Raw genomic sequence first — 9,576 nt, 5'->3', positions numbered from 1 at the left:
AGAGTGCCACTACCAAGTTATAGGAATCCTCACAGCCATGGTGCGATCCCAATCACTTTTGCATTTTTTTCTTATTCGGTTTAGTTGGGCTTAGACATATTTTGTATCTTAAATATAAATAAACATTTTAGGGGTGGAAACCAACTTCCGAAGAGTTATTCTTCCTGTACCGAAAGAATTTCTTCTACACCCAGCAATTAAAGTGAATTGAAAAAATTACCCTTCATTTAAAATTGAAATACAACATCCCCTCCCTACACCCATTTCCTACTTGGCATTTCAATTTTCGTCCTTCCTGTTGTGCTGCCCTAAGTTTCTCCGCTCTATTCATACCTCCGTTCATCTTCACCATTCTTGTTGGTGGTGTCGTCTTCACCGTCGGCATGAGTACCCATACCTCCCCATAAATTTTAATTTTTAATATGTTAAGCTCATATGAATTGACAATCTGTATGGATTATACAAATTGAGAATCCCTATCACTATACGGTAATCCGTATGGAGCATACAGATTGTCAATTAGTATGGATCATATAGATTACCAATCTGTATGGATTATGCAGATTCCCAATCCGCATTTTTGTTTATTTTTATTTATTTCATTATTTAATAAATTATTAATTTAATTAATTTTTCATTTAAAAATTAATTTTTAATTTTTGTTGTTATTTAATTATTTTATAAATAACTATTGTTGTTTATTTTAAATATTTATTTATGTAATTAACTATATTTGTTTATTTAAGTTGATTTTTAATAATTTTTTATTTAATAAATATTTTATTTATGAATTTTGTTTATTTAAAAATCAATGTATAATTTTTTTATTTAATTATTTTATGCATAAATATTTTAATTAATTTTTATATTTAAAATAATTATTTATAAAAAATTTAAATAACGAAAATTCCAAATTTTTATAATGTATATATTTTTAAATTTTGTTAAACAAGAAAAGGTAATATTGTATATGACAAATGTTTTTTTATTGATATACTTGTACAAATATTATTACATTAATAGTATTAAATATTTATATAAATAGTGTTTGAAAGTATTAAAAAAAATTCTTCATTCATTTATGAATATTTAAAAGTATTAAAATAGTTATTTATAAAATAATGAAGTAGTCATTTATTAGAAATAAAAAATGAAATTGTACTTTATTTTGATCATATATTTTAGTTTGCTAGAATTAGTGATCTGAAGTATAAAAATTTAAAAAATGAATTTTTACATTGATTTATGAATATATAAAAGTATTAAAATAGATACTTATAAATAATTAAATATTTATTTATGAATTATTAAATAGTAATTTATAAAATATTTTATATTAAATTGTAGTATGATTTTGATGATATATTTTAGTTTGCTAGATTAATCATTTAATGTTAATATAAATTTTTTATTACCTTTCTTAGAATATACTACATTTAATAATACAATAGGGTTTTAGAAGATTTATTAGTGAATATGTTAGTTAGTTCTTGAGTAATAGAATGAAACAAAAAATGTTATGAAATATGAAACTCAACTATTATTTGAACGATGACATTAATTGTTATTATTGTTTAAATTTGTAGATTATGGTTAAAACCAAAGGATTGCATCGGGCTTTAAACAAAATTTTAGGAAGAGTCTTAGGTAGATAGGTTAGTGGTGATGCGGAAGAAGTCTTTGGCCGACAACATCTTCACATAGACAATGGACAACTACAATTGTTGTTGAGGATGTTGACCATGTGGATCATGTTGCTGACGAGGCTCATGAGTACCCTTAGGAGCTAGTTACGGATCATGTCGATGCTAATATAAAGGGTTTTCCAGGCGGACCCTATGATACATCCGTGTTGACGTCATATGCTGATCATGTGGCAGGCAGAGTTTGGGCATAAGAGATAGTTATTTGTTTAATTATATAATATTTGAATAACTATTTATCATTTTAGTTGAGCTAATTAATTTTAATTTTTTCAGGAACATACTGAGTTAAAGTTGCTCTCTCATGGAAGGAAGGTAGAGAAATTTGGAAGGCCTGCACTTAAGATTGAAGGCATAGTGGTTGCTATAGGATTATGTTCTCTAATTACTTGTTCGTTGGAGACATGTGACAAGGGACTTTTATCTTCTTTTGTGAAGAGGTGGCACAAGGAAACTAGTAGTTTCCATCTACCGATAGGAGAGCTAATGATGTGGCATCCTTATTGCATCTGCCTATTACAGGTACCTACTATACCTTTGATGCTATTGATGTAGATGAAGCGGTGGACATGTTAGTTGAGTTGCTTGAAGTTAGTACACAAGAAGAAAAAGATGAGATTGAGAAATGCAGAGGGGCATATGTTCACCTAACCTGGCCGCGAGTCATTTATCGTAGCAAATGTGACGCAAGACAATGAATCCTAGCAGCTTGAGCATATTTATTGCATCTAGTAGGTTGCACACTCTTTGCTAACAAGAGTGCCACACACTTCAGTGTCATATTCTTGGACGCATTTCACGACCTCAGCCAATCTAAAGGCTATTCATGGGGAGCGGCTGCACTGGTCCATATGTATAACAATTTACATGTTGCATCCAAGCATACGAAAAAACATCTTGTAGGATATATCACTTTGTTACAGGTAATTATCATTACTTTTACCTCCAGTTATTAATTTTATACTTTGAATGTACTATTGAGTAATAGATTTTTTTTTTGTATTTTTTTAATATATGCAATGCTGGTTCTACGAGCATTTCCCTACAATCAATTCCATTATTGTTGATGAAGATTACCATTAGAGGAAACCATGTGCTTGTCGCTGGAAGTTTGGAAGGCATTACCAGTGACGATGTATCGTAAGCGCTTGGATAAATTGACGCAAGATGTTGTGTGCTAGGTACCTTATGATGAGCTCCGAGCATTTAGAGAATATGAGCTTATTTCATTATATTCTGAACATATCAAATGGGATTCATCTATTGTTAGACACCAACCAGAGAGGGTAGTGCAATAGTTTGGTTACGTTTAGACCATTCCTCCACTCCTTATTGCTCTATCCTTATCCAATGAGGAAATTGACGATAAATGGCTTCGGTTTTTAGAATATCTTGCACCGGTTTGACAGATTTATAGTACTTCTGGTTAGTGTGTATCAGACTACATGGAGTGGCTCTATAGGATATCTCACCCCTTCATGAGTCCAACATAGCTTGGGGACCTTCCTAGACATCCACTGGTGATGCATGATGATACATTTATTGTGCTAGATCCTCCTCAGGAGCCATCCATGCAGCAACTATGCCATAACCACCTACACTTGCAGTTGCCAATAGAGACATGCCTCCGCATGCAATGGTATAATATATTTTTGCAATTCACTATTAGTGTTTTTTTGTATCATGTTTCCAATAATTATTTTATACTTTGTTGTCAATGTCATATAGGACGCTTGCCAAAAGATAGCAGAAAGTTTGGAACACATGATCAACATGAGGATGGTCACTGTTGGAACTAATGCATACACTTTGACTAAGCACTATCTAAGATTAGCCAGGGGTGTCACAGAGCAACGAAATTCATATGTGCAGTCCAGACAATGGATACACAAGACACATGAGGATAGTTTAGGGTTTAACTAAGTACGATAGGATATTTGTATGCAATATAATTGAGCATTGTTTAATATTTTTATTACTTCACTAACTATGTATATTATGACTATGGTTTTAATTTGCGTTTATGTATATTACGACTAACTATTTTTACTATTTGTCTGTTATCATCTTCGGCCTAACCCCTAACATTTGTAAGCCCTATACCCTTAATATATCAACCTTTTAAACCTAAAATACTAAACCTACACACTTTAAAAACTAAACCCTAAACCCCATCGCATAAACCCTAACATAACTAAACACTAAACCCTATTATAATTAAACCATAACCCATAATATATGTAAACCCTAAACCCATAATATATCAACCTTTTAACCTTAAAATACATAAACCCTAAACACTTTAAAAAGTAATCCCTACACCCTAAACCCTTGACCCCTAACATAAGTAAACCCTATAATAACAAACAATAAACCCAATAATAACTAAACCCTAAAATATATCAACCCTAAAACCTAATCCATAAACCTTAAAATAAGTGGACCCTAAATCCTAAACCCCGTAAACCCTAAACCTCGTAAACCATAAACATAGTAAATAATTCTTCCTTTTATGTTTGGTAAACCTGCCTCTTTTCTAATCTTAATATTTCAACAGCTCATGAATAGGTATCAGAAATAATTATATGAATGTCCATTCAAAGACATGTTAATTAACACATTACATGCATTATCCTTGTTGTCACAACTATGTAAATTACAAACATTGTCCCAACCTTAACAAAAGGTTCAATCTTTTCCTAAATCAACATATTGTGTGGTCAACCTCATCAAGTTGGTATACTGGTGCATTCTACTAATATAAGGAGTAGGTCATTGTTTTACTTGATAATAACAATGTGTTGACCATAACAAAGTTGTTGGCGGAAAGGGACAACCATCTCTTAGAAATACATGTTACATAGACAAATACACATTCAAATGTTCATAACACATGTTATAATAAAAAAAATTAACAAATATGATGGTCATTGTTATACTTGAACAAAATGATTGTCATACACTTGACCAATACATATAATGTGATGTACACAACCCATATCAGTTATATTCATCCACTTATTCATGGTAACCTGCATGTAACAATTTTAATTAGTATTATTTACAAAAAAACTTATCCATGAATATGTAACAAAAAACATATATACCATGGATAATTCATCAGCAAGTAGCAACCGCTTTAACTCCTCATATAAGCCAACAATTGCACGATATACATAATTACCATCAGCTTTGAAATCGACTATGTTTTCAATGAAATCATGAATGCATGGATGAAATTGATCCGGCATTGGCATCTTCCTCTTTGGTTTTGGTTGTTCAAATGATGATGCACAATGTTTCACTGAAGAATTACTATTTTTCACAGAATGTAATGTATCCACATAATCCTAGTAAGATTGATCACATTTCATTAATCTTTGTTGTTTGCTCATCTATTTCTTTTGAGCATCTTTTGTTTTGACCATTTCATGAGGAGCATACATGGAATTTAGATCATGGTAGAAAATTTCTTGAAGTTTACTCTTTATAGTCACTTTGCCACATACATCAAGCTCTTCAAACTGCCTGGATATGGCTTGTATCTCTTCAATTATGTTGACTTAGGGCTAAGATAAACCTTGGTCTGAAAAACTTAACCTCCATCGAAACATATGGATTGTGTCAAGTGGTATGCTACCAAGAACATATCTAGCTAGCTCACATGCACATGGAAGACCATGAGTAATTCTCATTATACATACACAACGAGAATTGTCAATGTCAACATATTTTATATGCTCAAACTCAGCAGTAATCTAGTTTAAAACATACATTGATACCATGTCAATTAGTCTCTTGTATAAGGTAACTTTAAAAACATGTCTGACCACATGTGTGCTTGTCTCAAAAGATGCCTTAATTTCAATGTGTTGCAAAGTGATCATGTTGTTTATGGCTCCCCAAAAACTACATAGGTTACCAAGATTATTTTGCAGTAGTCTCTTTGAGGCCTAATGTGCATACTCAACTTTGCATTTGAAAAACACAAACAATTATTTTTATGCATTGATGTGTTGTTATTTAAACCAATACACATTTACAATTTTCATACCTGTTAGTTGTTGTGTTTACTAGATGCATCACCTTATTCATCCAGTCTTTAACAAATCTTTGCTTATGATGAATCAATCATGTTTGTTTCACATAGTCAACAAACATTGGCCATGGTGAGCAAGCAATTTCAAACTTCATAAGGCAGTCATCAAACTCTTGGTCAGAAGGACAATCCACTAGACTTTCCTATACTTCTATGACATAATCACATGCATTTTTTGACCCACAAGGGTTTTACATTTTGCCTTCACATTCTTATCAATGTGAAACTGACACAACAAGTTAGTTGCCTCATAGAAAACCTTTTTCATTGCATTCATCAATGTTGAATCTTTGTCGGTAACAATAACTTGAGGAATTGCATCACATCTTAGAAAAATACCTCAAAATCGTTCCAGAGCCCAAACAATATTGTTTACATATTTTCCCTCCAAATAGGCAAATGCAGCTGAAAATGTCATCCTAATAGGTGTCACACCAACAATGTCAAGTAAAGACAGTCTGTATCTATTTGTTTTGTAGGTACTATCTATGAGAAATACCAAATTATATGCATTGGTTAATTTCACTGCATATGGATGACTCGAAAATATATCACATACAACATCTTCATCTTTCAGTCTATGCCAATGAATATACTGATCGTGTTCAAGAAAATTCATTAGTTGTTGCATTTCACTGTTATTGCCTCTTATAGAAGAACAACATGTAGATCTTGCATTGTATATTTGCTTCATTGTTGTACAATTGTTGACATTGTGCTCCTTCACAGTAAGAAGAATATTCTTTGGTTTGACCATTGACTTTGTCATATCACCAATAATAATCTTTTCATCCTTAGTCAGTCAACCAACATATGGATGTTCAATGAATGACTTCGTTAATGCATGATTACGACTATCACATATTAACTTCACCATCCTTCACCTCCCAACATTGGTTTCGCTCGCAGCTTAAAGGGACACCCACTTTTTCTACTACAGTCATTGTTCGTACTAAATTTTTCTTGTATGTTTTATATTTTCCACTCCTCTCACTAGCAATTAAAACATATAAGGTCTTTTCTTTCTTTCCAGTATCTATTTTTGACCTCATTATCACTGCCACAAAACCAATATCATACGTAACAGAGCGAGTCCAATGCAAAACCTCATCGCGGGTAGCAAACACCTACAAAAGGAATAATACATGCTTAGTTTTCAACGAACATTCATTTACTTACTTTAAGAAAATACAAAATATGAATACTTAGAAGTATTGAAGGCATCAGAACAATAAATATTTTCAAACACACTAGGTTCATCTCCATTGTCTTCATTCATATTAAGTTTTTCACACATTATGTTGTCATATATCCACTGATCTTCATCCATTTTAACATTAAAAAAAATTCAATGACAAACTAACGACACCTAAAATACCATACATAATTCTAATTATTTATAAATTAATTAATTTATTTTAAAAAACTTCCATGTTAAAATCTATTTTAAATAACTATGTCGATATATCAATAAATATGTTTTTTAATATTTACTATCCCACAATTTTATTATTTTTTTAGTGCATATACTAATATATTACATTGAAATTGATAAGCATATATATGAAAATTTATACACTTGCATAAACTATTTAACGTAATAAAATTTACACAAATATATTAAAAAATATAAATAAATTTATTAAAAAAAACATTCAAAATAAAATTTATTTAAGTTTTTAATTTTTTTTAGGTTATACGGATTGGCTTATACGAATTGACAATACTTATGAACCTTACGGATTGTCAATCCATATGAATTATACAAATTGTTAATCCGTATGAAACTTGTGGATTGTCAATCCGTAAGTTTTATATGGATTGACAATCCGTAACTTTTATACGAATTGTCAATCTGTATGTTTATTACGGCACAAATCCTTCAACTTGCAGATTGAAAATACATTACCTACTTTGTCGTTGCACCGCAACACCCCCACGACGACAACCATGAATTGCGAACAAACCATCATGACAATGCACCTCTATCAAACCAACCACAAAAATGAGGAGCTCACCTAAAATGAAGAATGAAGTATAAAGAAAAAAGAAACAAATCGAACAAAGAAGAAGAAGAAATAAATAGTGATAAGGTTGGAATTTTAAAATTTATGTTTGGTGTAGAAGAATTTCTGATAGGTGCAGGAAGAAAAACCCACTTCCCAAACCTTGAGATTATATATATTACTAGGTGTACCTATGGATTATTTTTGTTAATTGTTTTGTCATAACACTAAATTATTTATCATCATAATTCATTAATTCTTGTTAATACATGTTTTGCTATTTCTTTTATATAGTCAATGGTTTTAATTTGTAAAAATAAGAAAATATTAATGTTTGCTGAAAAAAAAAATAAGATTTAAGATGAAGTTTGATTTGGGCCTTTATTTTTTTATTTCCATTTGCTATTTTCATTATCATTTTCAATTTTCAATTTTCAATTTTTCAAGATTTATAAAATATGTACTGGGAAGAAAATACTCTAAGGCACTGTCGTGTTTTCACTTTTTTTTAAAAATACTAAAAACGTTAATTTGTTATTTTTAGTTTTGGACATATTTTAAAAAATATTTTCTAATTTTAAACAAAACATATTTTCATCCTTATTTTTATTTTTTTAAAATAAAAATAAAAAACACTAAAAATCAAGCATTACCTAAAATTCCAACAGAGTATAGTTCTATCTTCAACACACTCAACAAACAATGTTAAATCAAATTGTTCCACTTCCACTAACCAAAATCATGAGAAACCACAACCTCTAATAACATTAGTAAAAATATTCGTGAGTATTTATTGGCTCGGCCATTAATAGAATAAAATATTAAGTTGGATTTTATTAAACTATACTATTTTCTAAATAATTTACTATGTGTTTAATGATTGAACAAAAATAATTTAATCAAATCAATTTGATTTTTTAAATGTTTGCTTCTTTTTTATTTGTAATCGGGCACAACTTAAGATGTATGCAGAATATAGTTTTATAGATCCGGTGAGAGGATCAAACCTTCTGGTTATATAAAAAAATATAATATATTTCTAAATATAGTAATGCATAAGCTACTACTTTTTTAAATTTTTGTTTTTCATAAGAACCCAATGATTATTTATATTTGAATAGGGAGTCATATAATCTAATAAATTATTTTTCCTTTTAAAAATTGTATTATTTTAACTTTTTATTTGTATATAAGTTTATATACAATAATAAAATGTTACCAAATATACATAGTACTATACGTTAGAAAAAACTAATAACAAAAGCAATATATAAAAGGTTTAAATACTTTTTCTCAACAATGTAATTTAGTATTTTTTTATTTTCTTCTTTGAAAAAAAATATTTTAATCTTTACAAAATATATTTATTTAATTTTCTATCCATAAAACATTTTAGATAATACTTTTTAACTATCAAATATTTATTTTACCGTTCAAAACACTTTAGGGACAAAAGATAAAAAAATATTTTATAAGGTCTAAAACAAAAATAAATAAATTTACAAGAACAAAAATAAAAACAAAAACACTAAAATACAGAAAAAATATATTTAAGTGTATATTAAAAGAAAATCAATTATCACATTTATGAGAATAGTAACTTACAATTTTTTTTTGGTAAAATAATTTATAATAAAAACCAAACTATCAGTAAGTGCACCAGCACACTAATTCCTAACACCCATCACCCACCCCATCACATATAAAATCCAGTTACACCATGTAAAAACCGTACATAGTATGTAAAACAATTTTAATAAATTTAAAA

This window comes from Glycine max, chromosome 20, assembly GCF_000004515.6.
Source record: "Glycine max cultivar Williams 82 chromosome 20, Glycine_max_v4.0, whole genome shotgun sequence".
NCBI classification, from domain to species: domain Eukaryota; kingdom Viridiplantae; phylum Streptophyta; class Magnoliopsida; order Fabales; family Fabaceae; genus Glycine; species Glycine max.
This window is presented reverse-complemented; position numbering follows the sequence as displayed.